Source organism: Dryas octopetala, chromosome 2, assembly GCF_963921425.1.
Source record: "Dryas octopetala chromosome 2, drDryOcto1.1, whole genome shotgun sequence".
NCBI classification, from domain to species: Eukaryota; Viridiplantae; Streptophyta; class Magnoliopsida; order Rosales; family Rosaceae; genus Dryas; species Dryas octopetala.
Genome location: NC_141367.1, coordinates 16,052,859 through 16,066,775, shown reverse-complemented (window position 1 = coordinate 16,066,775; position 13,917 = coordinate 16,052,859). Strand labels below are relative to the sequence as shown.

The 13,917-nt window shown below is 37.9% G+C and overlaps 1 pseudogene; it reads left to right on the top strand.

The window, feature by feature from the left end:
- Nucleotides 1-223: 223 nt before the first annotated feature.
- On the top strand, nt 224-2,406 carry LOC147293461 (uncharacterized; annotated as a pseudogene).
- The last annotated feature ends 11,511 nt before the right edge of the window (nt 2,407-13,917 follow it).

Below are 13,917 nucleotides of genomic sequence, written 5' to 3'. Positions count from 1 at the left end.
TATGTATGAGGCAAAGAAGACATTGTCTGCTTTAGGAATGGAGTATGATAAGATTCATGCATGCCTAAACGATTGTATTTTGTATAGAAATGAGTACGAAGATGAAAGTAAGTGCCTCAAGTGTGACCTATCTAGGTGAAAATTAAACAAGCAAGGGGTTGAGCAAGAAGGGGTTCCGGCAAAAGTCTTGTGGTACTTTCCACCTATTCCAAGGTTTAAACGAATGTTTAAATGTGGTGAGACATCAAAGGATCTTACTTGGCATGCCGATCATAGAGTCAACGATGGCATGCTACGTCATCCAGCTGATTCTCCGGCTTGGAAGTTGGTTGACCATAAGTGGCCAGATTTTGGAAGTGAGCCTAGAAATCTAAGGTTGGCTCTTTCGGCAGATGGGATCAACCCACACAGTTCCTTAAGTAGCCGATATAGTTACTGGCCCGTCATCTTAGTGACGTATAACCTTCCTCCATGGCTTTGCATGAAGAGGAAGTTTATGATGTTAACTCTTTTGATTTCCGGTCCTAAGCAGCCAGGAAATGACATAGATGTCTATTTGCAACCATTGATTGATGATCTAAAAGCATTATGGAATGGAATTGATGGGGTGTACGATGGGTTTAGAAAAAACACATTTACCTTGAAGGGTATACTCTTGTGGACAATCAATGACTTTCCCCCTTATGGTAATTTGTCGGGGTGCACCGTTAAAGGGTATAAAGCGTGTCCCATCTGCGGTGAAAACACGGATAGTGTTAGGCTGAAACATGGTAGGAAAATCAGTTTTCAAGGCCACAGAAGGTTCTTACCACGCCACCATCCATATCGGAATCAAATGACAGCGTTTAATAATAAGCAGGAATTTGGTTCTGCTCCTAAACCTCTAAGTGGAGAGGAGGTCTTAGCTAAAGTGTCGGGTATCAATTGTATCTTCGGAAAGCAACATGTAAAGAGCAGCCTAGGTGGTGAAACTCATGTTCCATGTTGGAAGAAAAGGTCCATATTCTTTGACCTTGAATATTGGAAGTCTCTTCACATTCGGCATTCTCTAGATGTTATGCACATCGAAAAGAACGTGTGCGAGAGTGTTATTGGAACCTTACTAAACATTCCAGGGAAGACAAAAGATGGGATTGTTGCCCGTCTAGATCTTATGGAAATAGGGGTACGACTTGACTTGGCACCCGAAGTTGGGCCGAAAAGAACCTTTCTACCTGCTGCTCCATATACATTGTCTAGGGGTGAGAAACAGGCATTGTGCAGATCTTTGATGGGTATAAAGGTCCCAGAAGGTTACAGCTCGAATATAAGAAATCTAGTATCCATGCAAGAGTTGAAACTATTTGGTCTTAAGTAACATGATTGCCACGTCTTGATGCAACAATTGTTACCAGTAGCCATACGTTCGGTGCTGCCCAAGCATGTGAGATACGCGATTACTAGGTTATGTTTCTTCTTTAATTCCCTATGTAATAAAGTGATTGATGTGTCAAAGTTGGATAAAATCCAATCAGAACTTGTAACCACATTGTGTTTGTTGGAGAAGATCTTTCCACCTTCATTCTTCGATATAATGGTTCACTTAACTGTGCACCTTATTAGAGAGGTTCGATTGTGTGGACCGGTCTATTATAGATGGATGTATCCATTTGAAAGAGGCATGAAAGTGCTAAAGGGTTTTGTAAGGAATCGTAACCGTCCGGAGGGCAGCATCGCTGAGAATTATATAGGTGAGGAAGCTGTGGAGTTTTGCTCCGAATATTTGTCTGATGCAAAATCAGTTGGAATCCCGCCTTCGCGAATGGGTCAACCAACCCTTAGCAGACCTATCTCAGGTGCTAAGGTACAATCAGTCCATCGTGAAGACTGGGAGCAGGCACACCGTTGTGTATTGGAGAATGCTGATGAGGTCGACCCTTATGCTGAGTAAGTTACATTTTATCCACCACTAACACTTATAGAATAACTAAGTTACTAACACTTATAGTAAGTTACAATTTGTTAAATTTTATGAAATCTATTTGCAGATTACATAAGGCTTACTTGAGTGACTTTTATAAGAGTAAAAAGAAGAGTGAAAAGTGGATGCTAGATGAGCATAACCGCACGTTTATCTATTGGTTACGTGACAAGGTATTATACTTTTAATTACCCTTTCAATGCACTTACCCTTTGTAAACGTTTGGTAATAATTAATATATTTTAAAAGTGTTAATTAACCATTAATAATTAATATAGGTGGCAGATGAGATAAACAGTGAATCAAATGACATAACACCCTCAGTGAGGCGACTAGCTCAAGGGCCACCTATGAGTGTGCTTAAATACGAGGGTTATGAGATAGGGGGTGCTATTATCACGCAAAGGCACGTGACATGGTACGTTCTGTCCAAAACAGTGGGGTGAGCTTGGTGGCAAATACAATGCAGGTGGTGAGCGCGAAGGATAAAGATCCAGTTTACGCTGATATGGCTTTCTATGGGGTTATCCAAGAGATTTGGGAGCTTGATTATAACGGTTTTCAAGTGCCTTTGTTTAAGTGTGAATGGGTAGAGAACAACAAGGGAATAAAAACAGATGAATTAGGGTTCCTTTTGGTAAACTTGAATAGGATAGGTCACAAGAGAGACGTATTTGCTTTGGCTGCCCAAGTGAAGCAAGTCTTTTATGTAGAGGACCCACTCGACTCTGGCTGGTCAGTAGTGCTTGCAGCCCCGACTAGAGATTATCAAGATGGTGCACATGAGGATGACTTAGGGGACACTGGTGTTCACGCTCAATCCTTTACTGAAGGAATACCATCTGTCGAGGAATTTGATGATATACTTGGTGATGGTGATAACACTTACAAGAGAGATAATTGCAAGGGCATATGGATTGATCACTCAAGAAAACAAAAACCATAATCCATGCATTTTTTTGTCATGTAATTTGATGCTAATTTGTAATTTAATTTGCATACTTTCTACTTTAATTGCATACTTTCTACTTTAATTTCTTTCATTTCAAGAACGATTTGTATTTGTTTTTAGGCTGTTTTCCTTGTATATTTTACCAAGTTGAATATTCCATGGCTTACTTACTTAGGCTGTTTTCCTTGTATTATTTACTAAGTTTACTAAGTGTTAGTATTGATTAATTAATAGAGGTGAGGAGCTTGTGTTTTCCTTGTGTATATCCATGTTTTCTTATAGATGTGTATACCTTGTGTTTTCCTTGTAGAGGCATACTTACTTAGGCTGTTAAAACATTGCTTACAGATGTGTATATATTGATTAATAGAGGTGAGAGACTTGTGTTTTCCTTGTGTATATCCATGCTTTCTTATAGATGTGTATACCTTGTGTTAATTTTCCTTGTAGAGGCTTACTTACTTAGGCTGTTTTCCATGGCTTACTTATGTATGTACTGTAATTTTTTGTTTTTAATTACACAATTTTGCTACAGTTTTGATCTTCGAGTAATGGCAACACCGAAAGGCAAGAAGGGAAAAAGAAAAGGTAGGGGAACGCCAAAAGGAAAGAAAGGTGCAGTGCCCACACCAAAGGCAACCGAAGTCCCACCTGCAGATGAGGAGAATGTGGATGCCAAAGCAAGCTCAAGTTCGAAGCAAGCGACGATTACTACTGCTGATAGTAGTTCCACTCGGGGCATTACACAGATGCACCATGTAATTGTGAAGAAAGCTTTAGGCCGAAAAGTTCAAGTGCAGTATAATACACATGGTGTACCGGTAGGACAAGCTCGTCAGACTTTAGCTTCATACATAGGGGTTAAGGCGAGGACCACAGTCCCTATTATTGAAGAAAGCTGGCCGAAGGTGGATAAGGACTTAAAAAAAAAAAATCTGGGAGGATGTTGAGGTATTTCAGCTTTATTTTACCTATTGTAACCGTTAATTTGCTGCATGTTTATCCTGAGGTATTTGCTGCATTTTTAATGATTGTTTGTCCTCATTAACCCTAAATATAGGCTGCCTTTGATCTTCCCTCTACAAGCCAGAAGATGGTGCTGTCTTCAGCTGGCATTAAGTGGAGAACATTTAAGACTAATCTTACAAACAGATTCGTGCTTCCATTCAAGGACGATCCAGAGGCTTTGAAACTCCCACCCAAGCAATATGAGGACTTCATTGAGAAACGACATTGGGAGGCATTTGTTGCACGCCGACTATCAGACTCATTTATGGTAAGCTTGTTCATTTGTGCCAGCTGCTGCCAAAAGTTGTTGCTCCAGCTACATTTGATATTTGCAAAGTATTAAATTTTGGTTATTTCAAGAACCCATTTTCCTCATGATATGTGTTATATTTTGGTTCCTTGTACTTAATTGTAGGAACTACATGAGGCACAAAGCAAGAGAACTGCAAAGAGGAAGTATCACCATAGATTGTCGCGAAAAGGATATATAGGCTTGGAGGAGGATTTGGTAAGCTTGTGAATGGATATCTGCATGTCTAGTTTAACTAGCATTTTGCACTTGCATTTTTAATGTTAAATTTGGTTCTATGGATAGAGGAAACAAAATGTGGCAGCGGAGGATCTTGACCGTTCCGTTCTATGGAAGAAGGCACGTGAAGATTCTAATGGGAACTTAACTGAGGAAGTACAATCGGTGGCTAATGTCATTGTAAGCATTCTGACTTGTTATTGTAGTGGATTTCATAATTGATGAGGTCATTTTTGTGTAATGTAATTTTTCATGGACATGTGGCAGGACGAATTGCTGGAGAAAAAGAAGCAAGGAGAATTGAAAGTCGAGGGTGCAGTGGACGTTCTAACTATGGCTTTGGAGACTCCGGACACCCATGGTAGGGTAAGGGCAGTAGGGGGGAATGTCAACCCTACCACATACTTCAACATTCCCAGAAAACCTAGGGAACTAGTCTCAAAAAATGAGTTGGCGGCCATGTTAGAAAAGGAGCGTGAAATGTGTAAAATGTTGTTGGAGAGAATTGAAAAGTTGGAGGCGCGGGAGAATGAGAAGGGTGTTCTTACACCTAAGACACTTCCAGGCCATGGGAGTGTCTCCGATAAAGCAAGCTGCCAAGATGAGGGAAAGTGTAAGGCTGCAGTGGTTGAGCTAAAAAGGAAGGAGGCAATACACAAAGACGTCATCGCTGACTGCACAGTAAAGGTATTGGTCTGAGATGGTGTTGTTTTAGCGTTTTGAATAGCACTTTATTTATGTATTGGTATGTACTATGTTTGCTTAGGAAAAGTCTTGCAAACTGACTTTGGGAACTACTAGAAAGATTGTTGCATATGGTTCAATTATTGATCTTGCATCTAAGGAAGTGCATGGGTTCCGTTGGGTGACGCCAACCTGCGGGTTGCAATTGACATTGCCATTGATGGACAAGCTTTGCTTCCCATTCCAGTCCGAGAGGAGTTAAAAACTGTTGATGATGCTGTTGGCAGCCATGTCGCTTGGCCTAAAGACCTTGTAATTGAATACAATGATAAGGTAAATATAGTACGTACTTTCATTACTTATGTCTCTTTATTTTTCTTTCATTACTCACTTAACCTTGGGTCTTTGTGCTTAACCATGGCAGATGCAGAAGAAACAAGTGCCTGGCATGGTGAAGGAATTATTCAAGAAGGATGCACCAGTTGAGAAGCTTGTGCCGACAAATTGCAAGCTACTGTATCGTTATGCCCAGGAAGCAATGTATGAAAGTGGAAAAGCAATCACATCTGAGATAGAGGAAGAAGTCTTTGGAGAAGTCCGAAAACTATTTATCTTGAGAGAGGATATAACTTCCCTCATGGAGATGCAGGAACTCTCCGCGACATGCATAGTGGTGTATATGAGGTAGTTAAGTTTAATTGAAAAGCTAGTCATGTTTTGTCCTACTAATCTGCTCTGATATGTATTTTTTTAATTAAATACTATTAGGCACCTATATGATAAGCTGGTCAGGTCAAAGATGATTGATATGGTTGGTTTGGTGGATCCGGCCCGTGTTTCTGTTGGAGTAGCAAGCTCAGAGAAACGATCAACCTACATGGCAGCTCGTTTTCAGCAAGGAAAAAGCGATCGTGTTTTCTTGGTGCCTTACAATTCTGGGTAAGGGTGTTTAGATGATTAACTGACTTTCTTGAACCTTTTTTATGCCTGTCATTTATTCATGCATGCTAATTATAGTGCTACCCTTTTGAAAGGTCGCATTGGATGTTGACCATAATTACTGAAGATAAAGACATTGTTTATATAATGGACCCTCTTGCAAAACCGACCTTTGACCAGGGATGGATGGACATTGTCAACACGTGAGTTGATGCTCCCTTATATATTTATTGGTTTATGCACTAGGGATAATTTGTTGGGGTGTAACTTATTGTGTTGTTTTGTTGATTCAGTGCGATTAGACAATTCAATGTAGTTACGGGTAGGCGAACTCGCAAAACAATACAGTGGAAGCATCTTTCAGCATGTATTCCAAATAATTCATTAATGTTTTCCTAATTACTATTTCTGCCATTCCTATTTAAAACCTGTATGAATACACACTAACTCTATATGCATGCCACTGTTTTCTTCTTGTGGTCAGTGTCCTAAACAACCTGGAGGGGTTGAATGTGGTTACTACGTTATGAGGTACATGAAGGACATCATTGAGGATACGAATCTTGAGTTTGAGAGCACGGTAAAATCGAATCCAAATGACCTTCACGTACAATATATATTTGCTTACATCCTTGCTTGAAGTTTCTGAAATTTTGGTTAACTGCATTGCTTATATTGAATACAGCTGGAACCTACTCAAATGGATTTTCTTGATCAATTATATTCATGTAAAAAAAAAAATTAAAAAAATCAAATTATAAGATTAAGCACTATACTTTCTGTTTGCCATCTCTTGTTTCTCCTTGCAGTAAAGAAGGGTTCCATCTGAACCTGCCTTAAAAAACTGGTCAGTACCAAAACCACACTTGGCCATTATCATGGTTGTCAAAATTCTGTTTTCTACATGCTATATATTGTTCCTTTCTTATGTAAGCATTCAACTTGTACTAAGTTCTCTTTTGTTTGTCACTAATAATACATCAAACTTAACCATTCTACTGCATGTCTAATTTCTCTTAACCTTTGAAAAGTTGTCTAGCATTTATTTCCCATGGTGTTAGTTATGTGAATTTGCAAAAGCTAGATGCAAGCATTATTTTAGTATGAGCAAGCTTTAAGCTACCTTACTATTGAGCTAATGCAATTTTCCTTTGTGTTTTCAGTGGAGCAAATCAAAGATCAAGCGATGCAGTTACACCAAAGACCAAATTGATGATGTTCGAGAAGAATGGGGTGACTTTGTTAACTTGAATTATGTGTAGGCTTAGGTATATGTGGTGATGGCTGGATGTGCCATTTTGTGGATATTATAGAACTTAGATCAATTAATTTAAATGCTGCCATGCCCATATTTTGTAAAGAGGATTAGGGAATTGCATGCCTACTGCCTAGTTTTTTGGAAAAATGCATGCCTAGCCTACTGCCTAATAGTTTTTGTAAAGGGTAGTTTTAAGTGATGCCTAGCCTAGCTAGCTTAGACATATTTGAAGGAAGGGGTAGTTAGAGATGATGAGATCTCCCCCTAATTTTTGTGATATGACAACTTTTGGGTCCTTTGAAATATATGACATTTGATGAATGGAATGGATTGTTGAATGAAATGAATCAGTTTAGCTTATCTATGCAGGTAAAATTGGCCACTAAATAAATATGCTCTAGATGGTTCAACGGTGTTAACCAATTATATCAGTTTTTTGAAAATAAACCCGATATCAAAACAGGTCACATAACCCTAATTTCGAAATATATTAGATCAATTCTAATATAAAAACTGAAATGCTATAGAGAATAAATATCTATTTTGGGAAAATAAACTGATACCAATCATAGCTTCGTAATCAATTATACAATAAAAACACATATAATAGATGTCTACGATATCATTTTTTATCACCAATACCGATATCTATAAAAATATTTATACCAGTTCCATACTTTTTAAACATATAATTCAAATATACGATATCATTTTTAATCACCAATACCGATATCTATAAAAATATTTATACCAGTTCCATACTCTTTAAACATTTAATTCACATATACGATATCAGTTATTATAAAAAGAACGATATCTATGAGAATATAAATATCATTTTTATATCTTAAACACATATAATTCACATATCAGATATCATTTATGAGAACTAATACCGATGTCTATGATACAGTCTATACCAGTTCCGTAATTTAGGAACATATAAGTCTGATCTAAGATATCTGTTCTTATATACAATACAGATGTCTATGGAAATAATTATACCAGTTATACGACTAAAACTCATATTATTAATATATATGATATCAGTTATAAATATAATACTGATATAATATATTATAAATATATCATTTATTGCATATTTAACCATCCAGGAAGGGAAAATATATCGTATTTAAAAAAGGAACTGATTTAAAAACCTCTATAGAGATAAGTTCAAAACTGATATGTAAACCAATGAGAATAGATATCACGCTTTCCTATATCGAATTTTAGGGGCCTTAGATATCGGTAAATTACTGATATGTATGAGCTTTTTTGTAGTAGTGCAGCTTTATCAAGTGGGGACATCTAGTAGTACAATCCCCCTCTCCATTTACCATGCCCAATCTTCTCTTGGGTTGTGAGATCCCAAAAGTAACAATGAGTAGGATAAAAAGTACCAAAACAATGAAACTGGTCTAAAAGCTTTCCGACATATAGAAGGCTACCATTGAGTGAAGGAACATGCAATACACTAGACAGGGGAAAATCATGGGAAATTGAAACGGTACCCTCTCTAATAACTGGAGAAGTTATGCCATTGGCACTTGTAATATATGGAGCACGGGTATGAGGTTTTAGATCACTAAACAAGCTAGAGTTACATATCATATGGTCAAATGCACCTGTGTCAATAATCTATCCATATCTATCACAAGTATTAGCTTGAGTACTCAAAGCAATTTTAGAGGTACCTGACTCAGGAGGGATGAAGTCATCTCCTGGAGTAACTGCTAAGGAGGCCTTGGGAGTGGAGGATGACGATTTTAGGACATGATTGAGAGCTTTGTAGTCATCCCACCATTTTGGGTATCCATTTTCACAGAAGCACTTTTCAGACAAATGGTTGCCACCACAATGAGTGCACTTTTCACCTGGTGCAAGGTCTTTGCGGGGATTTGTTGGGCCTGTTCGGTGGGGCAGCGAGGATACAGGACGTGTGCCTGTACGGTGGGGCGGTTTATGAGTCTTAACTGCCATGGCACTCGCACCACCAAGCATGGAATCCTGACGAGTTACTTCTTGCATAACCTGAGCATAAGCTATCTTAATATCAGGAATAGAATCTGTTGCTAGGACACGGCTGCGAACATTATCATATTGAGGTTCCAGGCCTCCCAAAAAATCAAATACACGGTCGCAGTCAATTTTTGTCTTGCGAAGGACAATGTCAATAGAAGATGTATGTTTATTAGGATTCAACAAATCAATTTCATGCCAAAGTAAAGTCATTTTTTCATAGAATTTGGGAACATAATCACTTCCCTGCATAGTGGTCACAGCTTGACGACGAAGTTGAATGAGTCTGGAGCTATTTTGAGTGACTGTGTAGGTTTCTTTGGCAGAGTCCCACACACCTTAAGTAGTTTCCAGGTTCTCAAAGAGAGGGCGGACCGAGTCTGTCATGGAGTTGAGCAACCATGATAGGATTTGGCAATTATCTTCATCCCAGGGGTTGTACTCGGGGTTTGAGATGGCAGAAGCAGGTTTGGTATTATTGATGAAGCCACCCATATGTTGGCCAACAATGGAAATTCTGGCATTCCGGGACCATGATAGATAATTGAATTCATTCAACTTTATTGGGGTGATTGGAGCAGATGAATCACGGGCATAAATAGAGGACCCTCCGGAACCGCTGGAGTTTGAAGCATTTGAAGCATCATTTTTGGGTATATCTTCGTTGGCCATAGCAAATTAGAGGTATTGTATGGTAAAGCTTATCACAATCCACAGGTTCAGAGATTATGCTCTGATACCATGATAAATAGTATAGGTATTTTGGTAATTATTTTTTTTCATCTATTATTCTTCCTTTACGGGGCTGTATATAATGTGATTACAAGTAGATTTCGTAAGGAATCATAATTACACCTAATTACTCCTAATTATACAGCTGTTATAACATTCCCATAAATTCACCTAATTACTCCGAATTATACAGCTGTTATAACATTCTCATAAATACACCTAATTACTCCTAATTACTCATAATAATACAGGTTTGAGCTGTTACAACATTCTGATAAATACATACATGTATCTAATCAATATTTTTGACTCTATTCAACACATACCCTTTGTTATCCATTTTTGTTCATTTAGATGCCAACTACATATATTGATGTCACATGCTATTGTCACAATTTTATATAATTTTTTACCTATGAAGTAAATTAATCGACATGTTTAACCACACATATTCTGATATTTGGAGAACTCATATTGTTCATTATTTGAATCAGGGGTACGTCCGAGCCTTTATAGAGTGGAGCCTAAAGGCATGAATCAGGAGGATTGGGAGAAACTTGACAAAAAAATATATCTTTGGGAGATCTTCGTCGAAAAGCATTGCTATAGACTCGATCATTGATACTCTATCGACCTTTTCGAAGTATTTCCTATCAAGTTAAATATAAAAGCACAAGAAAGTGCTTTTGTAACTCAAATAACATTTTTAGCTATTTTTCAACACTGTGGAAAGCGCTATTGACCATTTAAAAATGCTTTTAAGTGCCATAACAAAACCCACCCTAAGGATCCAAAAATTATAACAGCCAATTCCCGAGTGTTATAGTCCAAAGCTCTTTAAAATGACTTAAGCCTTTTTTGTTACGATTCAAGTTGAATCAAAGCATTAGTTGTAAGATGAATAAATATTTTATAATTGAGCCAACCTGCCAATATTACAAATTTACAAGTGTGACCTTGAGGAACATACATTTAATAAGATGATGTTCGACAATATATATATATATTAAATAACCAACTCATAGGGTATGACACGAATATATTACAACCAATAACAAAGTAGTACGACAAAAAAGGAAGAAGAGGAAAGCTAACTAGAGATAGAAGCTAACACACAATGGTGTTTAAGACTTACCCAAAAAAAGCATACAATCCAACTAGCTTGAGGCTGACAAGATGCAAGTATTGCGCCTTTATGATCCTAATCTAGATTGTCAACCTATGGATGATTTGTACTAAAAGAAGAAGTAGGAATTAACTATCACATGCATGTATTACTTTCTTGAAGGGACCCCTGACCAAGTTAGAAAATAGTAAGGCAAACATTTACTACATATATGGGAAGTGGAACACTATTTAAATATCAATGCATGTGAGACCCTTGAATTTTTTGCCCTAGCTTAATTCTTAGTAACTTTAACTTTCGGCATTTTATTTTGGGGTTATTTGAAATTTTGGGTGAATTGTAACATTTTTAATAAATGTTGGTAGTTTTTGGAGATTTATTAGAAATTATTCCCTTGTGTTTTTTAGGTCAAATGGTCAAAGTGGAACAAAGGTTGGACAATATCCACCAATACGAACTGGATCGAGGAAGTGTAGGTTATGTCAAATTAATGTTCAGGAGAAAAAGCTATGATATTTTTAATTTTTAGGAATTAATTTTGAAGAGTAGAAAAATTTAGAACAAATATTGGAAGTCCAAATTTTATTTTAAGGTGTAATTTTGGGGAATTTTTCGGACTCCCGACCTATTTTTGGTGAAATTTTAAAGTTTGTAGAAATTAGAAAGATAGGTAATTAAGGAATCGTTGACGTGCCAGCTAACTGGGCTAACAACACGCCACATGGCACACGCGCATTCGCTGAGCATTGATCCGTCTCATATTGGGCGATGATGCATGCGAGCACACGGAAGCCATATGTGTTGCGCCACACTGTATCTCCTCGCACGTTTTAATTAGGGTCATCCAGGGGGGAGAGATTTTAGTCGTTCATCCAAAAATTGGTTGACAAAAAAGAAAGGGGAGATGCGCTAACCCAAGCATCCTAGCAGGGCAAACTTGACCCTTCCTTTTTTTTTTTTTTTTTTTTTTTGCAAATGGGCAACCCACCGGGTTTCCTGCCAACTCGGTTTAATTTTTAACCCTTATTTTTGTGTTTTGTTGCCCTAAAACCCAATTTTTGATCCTAGCCCCTAACCCATCTTATATCCAAGCACTCAATTCTCATTCTTTTGCCAAAAAATAAAGACCCCCCTCCCCCTTTTTATTTTCACTTGCACTATCAAGAAGAGTTTGAAAGCTTTTCACTCTAACTTGGTTTCACTTTCACTTTCTAAACAATATTTCTTCTTAGGGATCTCCCACACTAAGTTGGAAATTCTTAGTATAAAATTTTATATTCTCTGGGAGCAAGCTCCTATTTTTGTAGAAGTTCCTTAGTTAAAATATTTGGTTGGGTTGTCCTAGGGGTGGGCATTAAGATCGAAAATACCGAAACCATACCGTTCCGTGCCATTTCGTATCGTTTGATCCCATTCCGTTTTTATGTTTTCAAAACCAGTACCGGTCCCAAACTGGATGAGATTGGTCCTGAAGGTTCAATATTGGGATCATCCTGTACCATATCGATTAATTAAAATTTAATTAAAAAATTATTCATTTCATTTTAATAGGCCCAAGTAACACTAAGCCCAATCCATTTTTTAACTTTTTAACCAAATACCCAACCCACAGTCCCACACTCGTGACTTTCAAATCCCAAAGGACCTAGAGGTCCCAGACTCCCAAAGTCAACAAAGTTCCAATTTTCCAAACCCTAACCCAACCCTCTCACAATCCCGGAGTCTAGCAAGTACGTCGCAAGTTGCAACTTCACATCACAAGTTGTTGTCGCAAACGAGGACCCCAGCAGCATCTCTCTCGCCGTCACTATCGCATCGCACCACCCTCTCTCGTCGTCGTATCACACCAGCCTCACAGCTTTAAAAGGAGCTTACATATATGTTAAGAGTAGATAGAGAATACATACATACATATTTGTGTCTCTATAGCATTTGTATTTCACTATTGATGCCTCTTACTAGACGATTGATTGACCTATAATTTTGAAGAAATCCAGTCTAATACCCCTGAGCCAAGTTGCTAACTACGTATTCAAATAACACCAGAAAACAAAATAAAAAGAAATAAAGCAAGACTGATGGTGTCTGTGACTTTATTCTCTAGAAGGTTTTCAAATAAGTGCAGAAAGGTGCTAATATGAGGTATTACCTGCTCAAGAACAGAAATCGGCTCCGTAGCAGTTGCTTTGAACTGGCGAGACAATGTTATAAATTCTAGATCTTGCTCCACTTGCTCAATTTCTAATTAAGATAAGAAGGATGAGAGCAATTCAACATATATGTAGATAAGGGCATAAAACTCATCAATCTAAATATCGTGTAGTTTTGATGGGTACAAATATACAACACAGTAGAGACAATAACATCTAAAATGAACTCCAGCACATTCAGTTGAATAAAAATTGAATGTTTTTTGTCTGGAATCGGGATGGTACCGAACCAGTTTGGTACGGTACGGGACGAGATGGTACCATAACCCCAAAACCCAAATCATGAGATGGTACCCTAGTCTTGTATCGATCCCGAACCCAAATCATGAGATGGGAACGGGATGAGGTCAGTCCTGTTCCCCCCCGTCCTGTGCCCACCCTTAGGTTGTCCCAAGGTGCTCATAAGAACTTTTGCACCCAAGACAAAATGACCAAAATTTTTAAGCGGCTATAGGGAGATTATGCCGAATTTTTGACTCGACTTCAGTTTTAGGGAT